This window comes from Acomys minous (assembly GCF_964271855.1).
Source record: "Acomys minous genome assembly, chromosome: 15".
Lineage (NCBI taxonomy): Eukaryota > Metazoa > Chordata > Mammalia > Rodentia > Muridae > Acomys > Acomys minous.
Window position 1 is genome coordinate 85,080,690 of NC_140497.1, and position 13,814 is coordinate 85,094,503.

General features: G+C 45.2%; 2 protein-coding genes across 21 annotated transcripts in view; one reads left to right on the plus strand and one right to left on the minus strand.

Moving 5' to 3' along the window:
• Positions 1–13,814, plus strand: part of GRIP1 (glutamate receptor interacting protein 1) — a 625,712-nt gene that overhangs the window by 587,941 nt on the left and 23,957 nt on the right. The window lies entirely within an intron of this gene.
• HELB (DNA helicase B) overlaps positions 3,143–13,814 on the minus strand; it is a 58,620-nt gene continuing 47,948 nt past the window's right edge. The window contains exons 14-15 of the transcript XR_014775224.1: positions 9,205–9,414; positions 3,143–4,082 (exon numbers count right to left, since the gene is read on the minus strand). The gene's annotated coding sequence lies outside the window, so the exon portion shown is untranslated. The remainder of the gene's footprint in view (positions 4,083–9,204; positions 9,415–13,814) is intronic.

Sequence of the window (13,814 nt, forward strand, 5' to 3'; positions counted from 1 at the left end):
AGAAGGGAGCTGATGTGGTGAAACCGTCTCAGTCCTTGAACAGAATGCTATGGCTGACGCCAACTTCTTTAGTTACCTTGTCCCTTACTTAGGATCAGGCTCAGCCCTAGGAGGAAGTGAAAGGGAAACGGATGGCTCATTCCTGCACTGGACTCTTTCTTGAGCTTTGAAGTCACCAGGGAAGGTTACAGGCGTCTTCCTGCCAGGCACAAACCTACAGACTGGCTGAAGCAGGGACTGGCTGTGGTAGAAATCCTTGGAAGCTGGAAGGAAGTCGGTGGGTGTGTGGACAGACTTGTGCTGTTACCTGTAGCTCTGCTTTGCTGGGCTCTTTCTCCTCAGAACTAGAGAGAGTTGGGGTGGGGGGGGGTGTCTAGGTTTCTTCACGTCAGGAAGAAGGAGCAAGGTCAACTGTTAGGAGGGAAAAAAGACCTCACAATGCACATTTTCTCAGGAGCAGTTGACCTTGTTCAGTCTTAACCTGAGGTCTCCTCAGCTGCTAAGACTTGAGCAAGCGCCTTAAGACCTGGTGCCACCAAGAACAGACAGCAAAGCCAGCACACCGCATTTACTCAGAGAAATGGAGGCAGCGGCTCCTTGTCTGTCACTGTATTAGCCTGGCAACCAGGTTGTCTCCTGTGGTGCCTCAGGCAGACAATAGTGTGAATGCTGTTGAAGAGACATTGAGTAGGAAGGCAAGGACCGGGGTTTGGGCTGCTTGCTCTGACTAAATAATGACCCTAGCAATCCTCAAAATGTCTGCTTCCCGTTGGTTGCCCGTGGTTGTGGCTCTGTTCTTTTAAACCTTAAAAACAAAACAAAACAAAGCTTTGGGGACTTATGGGGTGTTTTTTTAAAAAATGCTCTTCTATCTACTTCAGTAGCAAAGAATGACACAAGGACAAAGCTTGTTTAAAAAGCAATCGAGAGGTGTCTGTGTCAGCCAGTGGAAGATGAGTTCCCAGGCAGCACCGCTCTGCTCTGCCCGGGGACTGTCTATTGACACACTATCTATTCCAAAGTGTGGCACAGACATCGTATATCCCTTCTGCCAGGCAGAGCTCACGAGGCATCTTGTCACGTTTTCTGAGTTGTCCACCACCACAGTCTGAGGAAGGACAGTCAAATGGAGCTGATACCCGCCATCTCATGTGACCTTCAGTAGTCCTGCGAGACCGGTTGGTGAGCTGGTGTTGCCTTGTTGCTGTTTTTTGATGATCCATACGCCTCCTGCCACCAATCCTTCTCCCCGATGTCCCTGTTATAATTGATTTGTAGGCTGTAGAATTTTATATAATCTGTAGCACGTCCATGTAAAATGATGGATTTCCCTGAAGGTCATTCTGCTTCTCCCGTGGCCACATTCTGGGGGAAGAGCCTTCTGTGCCGGTCCCTCCACATAGTTTTGCCGTATCTCTTGTCCGCCAGTGTTGTGGTTCTTCAAGACATAACAGGGTAGCCTGGGGCTTGGCTTTTTCTCCCTTTAAGATGAGATTTAGTGATCCTTCCTTGTCTGAGGCACTGTGCATTGTCAGTCCTCGGGAATCCATTCACAATGAGGAAATAAAATCAGGACAATTGGTGCTTTGCTCAGTAGGAGCCCGGTCAGTTCCCACTTGTCTTCCCCCTTGACAAGTCGAACGACAGTGACCTTGGGCTCTAATTCCCATAGGCTCAGTATCAATGGATGGTGTGGCTCTGACAAGAGCTGCCAATTGGTCCCTAAATCAAGGAGACCTATGCAGGTCTACAGGGAATTTAACGCCTGTATCCTGGAGAAAAAAGATTGAGAGCTAAAGAAGCCAGGTGAGAGCACTAAAGACTAGGAAGCAGGAGACGAGTGCGGGGTGCCAATGCCGCATGTAAGCATCATCGGGCAGTTCTGAGAGGCACCTGTGGACACAGACAGACAGACTCAGAGGCAGCTAAGACAAGTAGAAAGGCCAGAGGCTCGGCAGGCCATTACTAGGTGACCATCAGCTCCTATGGCTGGGGTTGAACTTTGTTTTTCTGGGAAATAAATGCATTATGAAGGTACTCTGTGGTGACTCACGAAAGCAGTTGTTAATACAACAAAGTTTCAGAAGAGCTGCCTTCCCTCAGCTGGGTCTGAAGTTCTCTGGGACCACGTCAGCCTGAGAGCCAGCATCCTGCATCCTGGTCTCACAGCCTGGTGTGCTATTTCTCAGCCTTCAGTGCCACACGATGCCAGAGAGCATCAGGAGGTGACGTCAGAAGCAGTTGGCCCTTTTTGCCTCTGCCAAGGGGACTCCCCTGACAGAAGCAACAGATGCCTTCCTGGCCTGATTTGTTTGGAAACCTGGGAATTAGTTTCTAGTGCTATAAACAGGATCCATCCCATCTTGGGCTAGGGAGCCAGTTGGGAAGATGGCATCTTATATTTAATTATTTTCTTTTTCTCCAAGACCTACAGGTAATGTAAGCCCATCCTCAAACCTGGCATTTCCTGAAATGTCTTGCTTAGAGGAACATAGCTGCCCCCAGGAGTGTCTACCAGAGTGATCCCAATGCCTGGTGGCTTCCAAGGAAGTCAGTCACTAGCATGAGAGCGAGGCATTGCTTTGGTTGGGACAAGCGACCAGGCTATAAGGAGGCTGCCCGTGTCGGAACTGCTTCCAGTGTGGCTGTCACTTATGGTGACTCAGTCGCCTGTGAGAGGGGATGCATTGGCTCTGGTTAAAGCATCAATTGATGGCTTTCCCATCTCTACATGAGGACATGGTTCAGACAAGCAGGCAAACTTGCTTAAAAACGTAAGACGACACTGAACTTGAATCTCAGTAGCCTTGCTACTCCCTGCCTAGCTCCAGCTCGGCCTTTAGATTTTGAAGCAACTGTATGAAGTGTAAGAGTCACAGAATTGGGCCGATCTCCACTGAACCATATCTATGCCTGCTCACAGTTTTGTTAAGAGGTGCATTGGCTCCTTTAGAATAGAAAAAAAAATGCAGCTATGTTAATGCCTCGGTTTCCCCTGAGGCCTCCCCCGAAAAGAGATTCTACAGGATAAACTGTGCTCACAAGGCCTAGAATAGAAAGCAAAACCATTTTCAATGAGCAGGATTTTGTGTGATGTCCCAGGAAACCACAAGAGGGCAGAAATGAGCAGCAACACAGCAAATGTGACACATGATTCATCTTTAGTTTGTTGGGCTATTGAAAATGAAGGAAGCCTGCCTAGGCAGTGAGAAGATTCTAATTCCAAATAGAAATCAAAATTTGGCAGAAGATGCCCAGCAAATGAGGTCAGGTATTCCAGTATTGGATCCTAGTGTGTTTGCGTTAGATCAAAACAAGCCATTCCATCAACTTCTTCAAGGTTCAGTGACCTCATGAGAAGAAAGGATAGCCTTCTAGTAGAGATCTTGGAAGATCATAAGTAACAATATGGGCCTGGGTACGGTTTTGTCTGCACCTGGAGGAGATGTGGCAGAATCCTTAGAAATATCAGAGGCCCAGAAAAAAAGCAGAGCTACATGGTTTGAGTTTTTGTGACTATTCTGAGAGCAGCCAGCCTGTGTTTCCCACCAGTACATTATTAATTTCTAGGGTCTTTTATGTGAATCTAAAAATAATTAACTTTGCCAGACATGGTGGCACACGCCTTTAATCCCAGCACTCAGGAGGCAGAGGCAAGTGGATCGTTGTGAGTTTGAGGCCAGCCTGGTCTACAAAGTGAGTCCAGGACAGCCAAGGCTACACAGAGAAACCCTGTCTCAACAAAAAAAATTTAACTTCGTTTGTTTTAACTTACTATTTGTAAGCAATTTCTAAGGAAAGGATACAGCTGGCTATTAAAATCCAGTATTTCCTTACCTCGAGACATCATCCCACAGCAACCTATATTTCTATCGTAGAGCAGTCAGTAGCCCTTCATCCTGAACAGTTTGCCATCAAGATGTATCATACATAAGGCTCGGGAAAGTAACGGGGACTCAGACGATCATGACCAATCTGCTAGTCCACCTGTGTTGTCATCCATCTTCAGTGTTCTAGTTCACATTGTTGATGTCAGCAGGTTTAGGTGTTAGCTGGTCCTTAGCACCTTCTTAGTCAGCGTTCTATTGTTGGGAAGAGACACAATGGCCATGGCAAGTTGGTAAAGGAAAGCATTTGATTGGGGCTGGCTTACAGCTTCAGAGGTTTAACCCATTGTCATCAAGCTGGGGATGGTGCATCCAGGCAGACATGGTGCTGGATAAGGAGCTGAGAGTTCTACATCTGCATCCACAGGCAGCAGGAAGAAAGAAACTCTGAGCTTGGAATGGGATGTTGAAACCTCAAAGCCCACCCCCCCGAACAACAGTTCCTCCAACAAGGCCACACCTCCTAATCCTCTCAAGTAGTGCCACTCCCTGATGACCAAGCACTCAAATCTATGAGTCCGTGTGGGCCTTTCTCATTTAAATCATCACAAGTTCCTCCCAGGTTCTGGTTTACAGAGTAGTTACCTAAAAGTCACAAGCCAACTGAGCAATGAACAGTCTCACAGTTCCAGGTACTGTATATTCTGGCATATACAATGACCCCCAACTTTAACTCTTCCAGGTAAAATATAGAGTTTGCAGCCTGAGTCTGTGTACACAGTGTGCATTGGAAGAGGGGTAGTCTTATATGGCGAGTATATTCCAAAGTCTATATTTTAACTGGAAAAGTTAAAGTTGGGGGGTTATCTTATATGCCAGAAAATACAGTCTCCAAATGCAAGGGTTCCGGATGCTGGTGTTGGAAAACATGCCTCAGCTGTATGACTGAAGTGGTCTTCCTAATTTCCACTGTGAGCATGGGCTCGTCTCATTCAGACCTCAGGACAGATGCTGATTTCCTTAATCAGCCCATCATAGGGAGCCCACGATGAGGCCTGGTGTAGCAAGTTACTAGTAACATAGAGCTTACAATAAAACACTGCTGCTTAGAAGTTAAGGCCAGCCAATGGTCCTTCCTTGGGAATGCTGCTCATCACACAGAGGGCAGGGCTAGAACAAAGGAGAAAATGGATTAAAGATAAAATGCCCACAGAGCAAGGCACAGCACACAGGCAGAAGCTCAACAGGAGAGAGTTCGCTGTCCAGTAAACAGGCTCCAAGGACACTTAGTCTATCAGCATTGTATTGATTATTTGGTAGAAATGTCCCTTCTAATCAAGGATTTGGGGTGATAGCTGATTCCAGAAGAGGGACAGGAAGTATTCATGGTGCATCTGTGATAACATGTACTAGAAAACATAGAACCTATCAGGACAAATGGGTCCTGGGAAAAGGACCATGGGTCAAGATGAAGAACATCCCATCTTTTCCAAATGCAAGCACTTCTGAGCATCCAAAGGAACATGAACACAGCTGAACACAACAAATACAGAAAGCTCCGCGGGTTCGAGTAATTCTCTGTTCTGAAATTGAATTATCTTTCATTCCACCTTTGATGTACTGGCTACATTAATCAGGCAACACTAATTGAAGAAGGAATTCTGTTTTTTGTTTTGTTTTGTTTTGTTTTTTGTTTTTTTACAAAGCAATACTAGCTAATAAGCATAGAAGGGCAACGGTGCTAGGAAAAGGTTATTCCTTGCAACTCAAGGAATTGATTCAGATGCAGGTGTCTGCCGGTGAACTATGAGACCGGACTTGGATCTAAGGGGTAGTGCAATATCCTAGGAAGCTATAAACACCTATGATTTTCTTGTGCTCCCCACATCCCCTGACTTCATCAAGCACCAATGCTGATCTCTATTTAATGAAATGTGTGTGAGAGATGAACGTTCCTCACTCAGGCTGGAGGACATGACTGCAGCGATGCAGTTGGCTGTTTCTCCCATCCCCCATGTCCTCACTTTGTGCGGTTTCAAATGCTTGTGGCCACCCACGTTCTGAAGATACTGAGTGGAAAACTCCAAAAATAAAACATTGTTCTGGTTGTAGAGTTTGCAATGTACTCAGGAGCATGAGGAAACCACACCCACCCACTTGAGATATGGCTTCTCCCAGTTCCCAGCATGTTCATGCCCCGAATGCATCTTGCCCATTCGTGATTAAGTGGTCATCTCTGGCAGCTAATCTTGGTCATTAACTTGACACACCCAGGAAGAGGGAACCCAATTGAGAAATTGCCTCCATCAGATTGGTCTGGGGGCATGTCTATGGTGCGTTTTCTTGATTGACTGATGGAGGAGGGCGCCATCCCACTGTGAATGCTGCCATCTCTGGAAGTTGGGCCTGGGCTATATAAGAAAGTTAGCTGCACAGGAGCCTGGGGAGCAAGATGTTAGCATTGTTTTGCCTTGGTCTCTTCTTTGGTGCTGGCCTACAAGTTTCTGCCCTGAGCTCCTATCTTGGCTTCCCTCGGTCATGGTCATGGTCATGGATAGTTTGTCATCCAAATCAATTCCTCCATGTTACTTTTAGTTAGAGGGTTTTTATCACAGCAACTGAAGGGAAACCATGAAATAAAAGTGTGTGATCAAAAGGTCAGAGCTCTGCAGTCAGAGCCCTTGTCCTGAAGCAGTTCTCTGTTGCGTGGCTTCTCTTTGACCCTGGGTACCTTTCCACTCCTCTCCGAACTTCTGCCTAAACCTCCTGCTCCACACACACGCTTTGTAGAGACAACAGCATCCCGTGTCCTGTTGAGACTTCAAGTCTCACAGACATTGTAAGCATGAAGCCCAGCTTTTATGGACAGCATACCTCCAGTTAGCCTCCCAAGGTCAGTCCAAAACTCCAAGGTGCCTGAGTCACTAGATGGTGCAGGCTGGTTCCAGTTCCAGAGGTGTGATCCCCAGTCTTGGCCACATGGTGTCACCAGTGAGCATCTTCCTGTGCAGCCATGCTAACCCTGGGCTGTTTCTTAGCTACAGTCTTAGAGGGTGATGGTTGGAGCCCAGAGTTAAATCCCTCTTGGTTTTCACATAAGTCCTCTGCACTGGCTTGTGAAAGCGGAACAACATGACGAGTTAGTGCATGGTGCATCAGAAAGGGTCCTTTCTATCCAGCCCAATAAAATACCATGTGGCTGTGGCTTGGCTAGAAATTTGAGATAGATCCATGGACAAGAAGCTGCAGCAGGGGCTATGTAACATACAGACAAGCCCAGGCCACTAGCAAAGCTTAGACTTCTCTCATGGACAGATTTACTTTGGCCGAAGGCAAGTTCTCAGCCATGATACTTAACTCTCCCCACATTGCTAATGTTATCCCAGATGAGGTGTGGATTTTACTAGGGCACACATTCACACCACACTACACACACACACACACACACACACACCACCAACACACACCTTATTTAGTTCCAAGCTTTTCTTTGGGGTGTACCTGGGAGAAAGGAACAGGGGTGGGGGAGATGTGGAATAGTCATATACTTATCATAATTCACAGGACTCAAGATGCCATCAATTACAAAAACACTGTCTAATTTAAGGCATCTAAAAATGTACAAATGCAAACACCCTCACTGTAGCATCAGAACAGGCATCCCTGTTCTGCTTACCCTGTATAAAACTTAATTTTCTCTCCTCAAAAATTATCATACTCACAAAGTAGGCTGGTAAATAATATTGGCCCAGAAAGCTTGATTTTTTTTTTTAAAGCTTTCTAGCCAGTGAAATAACAGGTGTGGTGGCACACACCTTTAATCTCAGCACTCAGGGGGCAGAGCCAGGTAGATCTCTGTGAGTTCAAGGCCAGCCTGGTCTACAAAAATCTCCAGGATAGCCAAGGCTACACTGTGAAACCCTGTCTTGAAAAAGCAAGACAATCATATTTCCTTCAGTAGTCCACACCTCTCTTCAGTCAAATAACTGGACATGAAAACCTAACCTTGTTATAAAAGGTCTAGCTATAGTGCTTGCCTTTGAAAGCTTTGATGGGTTTGTTTTCAGTATTTAACAGGAACATGTGTGTGCATCTGCCTTTGTGATATGCATGTGTGTGTAGTGTGTGTGCATATGTGTGTATATGTTTGTGTGTGTGTGTAATGTGTATATGTTATGCATGTATGTATATGTAGTATGTAGTGTGTAGTGTGTGTGGTATGTGCATGTTATATACTGTGTGTATTATATAGTGTGGTGTGTGTGTGTGTGTGTATGTGTGTGTGATTGTGAAGTAAGCCCAAACCCTTGTTGAAGTACAATCAGCTTTTGGAGGGCACCCAATAACCCTTAATAAAAACAGCATCCCCCCTCCTAGCATACATGAATGTGAGGTACTGAATGAAGAAACTCAGTGTCCGTTCCATGGCTGTGTGAGACTCTCCTCTCTGGTGTTCACTTCTGTTCCAACACTCAGACTAATCTTTAGAATGTTGTATGGGGTCAGCATACACATGGCTTGTACACGTGGTTTGCTCTTTGCCATAGACTGCCTCTCGCAGGTGACCAGATGGTGGAGTGAGGCTTGGGGAAAGCTGTCAGGAGCTGCCCTCGGGTGCATCAGTGTCAGCTGTCAGGAGCTGCCCTCCGGTGCATCAGTGTCAGCTGTAGCATGGGCGAATCGACATCCCGAGCTGCTGAAAACCCTGGGGAAGCCCTACAGAAACAGTCAGGCTGAACACCCCAGTAATGTTCGTATTACCAATACTTGGAGTTTTAGAAAGTTTTTTTGTTGATGAAGCTGTATGGGGTCTCAGCAAATAAAACATTGCAGTTCATGGCACTGGTTCAAAGAATTTGGAGGATATGGGTACAGTAGCTGTAGAGCAACAGGCTGGTGGGAGGCTGAAAAAAGAGTTATTGCTCAGCATCTCAGGAACCCCTGGCTTCTACCCAACCCGGGGGCTACTCCAGGGAGATTTTAGACACCAACCTGCTTTCTATGTCCTATACCTGATGAGTGCAGTTTGAAAGGAGGAGGTGGTGAGTCTGGGGAGATGTGGCAGTGGGCAAGTGGGTAAGAGTACTTTCTGTACAAGCATGAGGACCTAAGTTCAGATCCCAGCCACCCAAGTAAAAGCTAGGTATGGCTGTGCATGCTTGTAACCCCAGTGCTGGTTGGGGGACAGGAAAGGATAGATATTACAGTAATTTGTATCCATTAGGCCTACGAAGCCAATAACTATCACAGGGAGACTGAAACATACTTTAAAGCTGCCAGCACTATGCTGGGCAAAATCTAAACTGATTCTAATCTACTCATAAACTAGCATAACCTACTCTAAACCTCATAACATACATATATTCCAAGCACTTACCAATCTGGTGATCCTTGAGCCATTTCTCTCCCCTGTCCTCACCAACTCTCCACAGGCTTCCTCTCTCAACTGTCAATCTTGGCTTGGCCCTCTTTCCAGGAAGTCCCGCCTTCCACGTCCTGTCCTTCTGCCCAGCTGATTGGCTAAACAGCACTTTATTGACAGTTGTTACATCCACTGGAGACATTCCTCCACAATTCCCTTTTTAGTCTAATAATTAAAAAAATTTTTTTTTACCTATACATTTATATCATTACACCTATATATAATATACATACACAAGAACCACAAAACAATTGTTATAATCATAATATTTCTCTGTCTTCAACCCCACCAGAGACTTGAGAAGGAATAAAATTAATTAGCTGAGTAAATAGGAAGTGCAGGTTAGCAGCTTCCAAACTAAAAAAAAAATGTAAGAGACACTTCGCTGCCTTAACAGTCACTCAAAACTCTTTAACACATTGGAGCATCATCTTTAGCCTTCTGGCCCAATATATCTGACAGGCATATTGTGAAGCAGTCACTATTGAGGACTTGCCTACCTTGTCTTGGCAGAGTTTGGCTGTCAACTCCACCTGCATCCAAGCTTGCCCATTTCAGGCAGAATTCTGTCTGTGGCAGAAAACAAGGACATTTTTGCCCAGTGACTGGTTTGCCACATCTGAATCCATCTCCATAAGGAGATTCCTCGATGCTCATTACCTTCTTTGAGGCAGGCTGGGTGTTGCCAAGAGTCAACCTGTCTCATTTTCAAAGAATCCTCAAAATAATAAAAACTTCTTTGAGTGCCGTATTCTGTAGGTCTCTGAGGTTTTTGAAGACCTTATCTAAATATATTACCATATCTATCTATTGAACCTAGATATTCTTGTGATAAAATTGAATACTACAATGAATTAAAAATAAATTTATTTTACACCAGTATCTAATATTCTATACCAATGAATTAAAAATAGCCTTGTGAGTAACAATTAAGGTCTTAAGTTGAAGAGTAGATTCAATAATCTACCTTTTGTCCTATCATTCCTATATATTTCTGTATTCTCAGAGAAAAATCCCTGAGTCCAACCGCGTTTTCTGTCTGAATAAAACCAATAATAACACAACCAATTCCCAATGAAGATAAACACCCATAGCTCAAAATCTTACCCAACCCCCCTTTAAGGGAAATGGGATGGCATTCTCTTTTTAAGGCTTCTACAGGCTGAATAATAACTATGTCGGGGCAGAAATAAAACTGGGGAAATGGTTAAACAAGCTAGAGATAGCATTTGTGGTCCAGTCTCTAAATGATGAGAAATTCAGGCTTAATAAAAGTCCTGTGTGGGACAGTCTGAAATGCTGGACCAATTAGAATCAGGAGCTTTCTTTGATTCCATGTCCTGGGAGATGTTCTGTTCTGATGACAACAGCAACTGAAGCACTTGTGGATGGAACACGAGGAATGCAGGATGTCAGCATCTCAGCATGCTGGAGGATGAATCCTGCTGGGTCTGATCCAGTATCAGTGTCTGGTACTTTTGCTCTGAAGTTATATAATTTCTCACAAGCATTATACAGTTCTGAAACTATAAATGCATGACGTTTGCAGGATGCACAAAACAATCAAGGCTGGTTCTGTAGCTTGAATTCATGTATGTATAGACTGACTTAAGTTAGCAGCAGTCTCCCTTTCATCGAGGTCTGTTTTATTTTGACCTCTTTTAAAGACGAAGTATAATATTACCATTGCCAAAGAACATATGATCATTATTTAATTGAAATCAAAACAACATTCTTTGTTCTAAATGTCCTTCTGTAGGCTCTGTGGCGCCTGATGTACAGGACAGGCTGCTACCTGTCTCCTGAGAAAATGCATTCTCTTTTAGAGACAAACCAGTTGCCCTGAGCAAAAGAATAGACATTAAGCCTTAATTAAACGTATGCATACCCTAGGCATCTTGTACTCGGGTTTTTACATTTATTGAAGGTGTTTTTGTCTCACCCTTCTCTCCATTGGGGATGGATGTTTCCACCTTTTAAACTTTATATAAACTCCCATTTTAGAGTTTATTCATACCCTAGGCATCTTGTACCTGGGTCTTCACACTTATATAAACTCCCATTTTAGAGTTTATGCATGCCCTAGGCATCTTGTACCTGGGTTTTTACATTTGTTGCAGGTGTTTCTGTCTCACCCCTTCTCTCCATAGGGGGTGTGGACACATCCACCTTTTAAACTAAATGTCCTTCTCTAGGCTCTGTGGTGCCTAGTGGGTAGGCTAGGACACTACCTGTCTCCTGAGAAAATTTATCCCATTTTAGAAACAAGCCAGTTGCCCCGAGCAAAAGAAAACGTGTTAAGGTTACCTTTTTAAGTATGTGAATTTTAGCCTTTGAGTTTTTAGGATCTAACTAGGCTGATGTGTACTTTGTCACCAGTAAGTCCTCGGTGTCTTTTTGCATCTGGTGTGACCGCCACCTGTCCCCCATGAAAGTAGCTCACCTTTAGAGGGATAAGCCAGATCAGTGACACCTCAACTCAGCATACAAAGGCCTTTAGATGTGGGAAGCATGCAGTTTGCGTGTCTATTAAGGAAAATTTTGTTGGTTTAAATCCTAGGCTGTTTTTGCAAGTGACTTATCATCAGAGGGGTCACACCCTGTGGAGACCAGACTGGTCCAGAACTCACAGAGATCCACCTGTCTTTTTCTCCATTGTGTTAAGATTAAGAGTGTGTGCCAACTACCACCCTGCACAAATATTTTATCTCAATTCCAGTCAAAATCCACAAAAATCTGAAGTAATGTTGAAGAGTTAACAAAAAATTCTAAGTCTTGGGTCAGTTTTGCCAATATAGGCTTCAGTAAGCGAAGCCCTGCTACCATTCTTTTGAATGTAGTTATTGCTAATTCATATAGGTGGACCCTTTCCAGAGAGAGCTGACAAACGCCTTGCAGCTAATAAGTTCTGAATTTCAGCCGCTATCAACTCTATGGAAAAAAATTTGGTACCTTCTTCCCTTCTCATTGTTGGTAACTTAGCCTGGCATCTCTCAGCTTTCTGCCTTTCTCTCTTGTCGCGCCTCGCTCGACCAGCAAGAAAGAGGTGACCACCGGTTCTTCTCTCAAGCAGTTTTACTCAGGCTTTGTTTCCAGGAGAATCCCCCGAGCCACTCCCGTCACGCTCATTTATACCACCCAAACAGCCAATCACACTAAGCCACGTCTCACATGCTGATAGGCTCGAGGAGGCGGAGCTAATGCAAGCAGTGGGCGTCTTCCAAATAAGGACTTGTTTTCCTCCACCGAGGCAGCTCTGGCTGCATGCCAGGCGCCATCTTGGGGCGAGGTCCACAAAGGGCTCTGTGGCTCTCCACGGTTTCTCCTTTTTGTTTTATTAGCGCTGACGCAACAGGTGAGAGTAGAGGTCTGATCTCCAGGAAGACACTGATGTATAACAGCCCACAATCTAAGCCCTCCACCAGATTGAGTGCTGAACCGTCCTGCTGAATGGACACTGATGTACAACAGTACTCAGCCAAAGCCCTTCACTTGGCTCAGCACTGGACCCGTCCAGTACCTTTTTTCTGGAGGTGGGGTCTGGGGTACCAACCCACATGCAATCAGACTTGCTCCCCAGGAGGCCATTAACGGCAAACAATGTACCTCCTGTGCAGTGCTCTGCCTTGCACCCTGAGTGTGACAAGGTGATCAATTCTTCAGGACCGACAACCACACTTGTGGAGACTGCCCCGCCTCAACTGCTGCAAACGCCTGAGCCATCATAACTTGAGTACCCATCTGAGACACACGTAAACGACAAATACACCAAAAACATACCACACATACTGCAAGCATCAAGAACCCCAGGGCTCCTATTCCCGCCCATTCTTTCAGGTGGTTCATAGCCACCGACATCCAGGGGGAGAAGCCCAATGCCATGGGAGGATCCACTCACGTTGAATTCACAGTGACAATGGCGAGACGCAGATCTCTTAGGGTATGTTCAAACTCTGCGGACCAGTTCCCCTGGAGATAAGCTGAAAGACTCTTAGACAAATTAGCAGCTCGTGTAAAATTGTTATATGGCACAGATGTAATGCATAACCCTGACATTTCCATTTGCATCCGAGCTGAACCACCTGTAACAGGATATCTACTTGTTCTTGTACCAGATCAATGCGTTGATTTAAAATCATGATGCCACCTTTCAAGTGTGCATTTATGTTGGTCTGAACCTCTAAGGCGGTGGCCACGTTCGCTGACAAGTTATTCAAAGTGGCCGCTGTTTGGATGGTGGAGCTCATGGCGACTGCTGCTGTGGCAGCTCCAATGGCGGCCAAAGAGGTAGCAACTATAATGGCTGCTGTTAGGCCAAAGTCTCTCTTCTGTCTGAACAGACTCATGGAACTGAGTGCAAAAACTGGGACAGGCACATATCGAGGCATTCAGGTAACCACAGCGATGGGAAAATCGCTAGCATTCCAGCACAAGGAATAAAAACAAGTATCCTTATCACAACTAATCCTATCTTCATACTCAACACTCCCATTATATAGGATAAACAGGAAAGGCGGCCAAACGCATACAGGAGTAGAGCCAAAAGAAACATTGTGTCCTGTAGC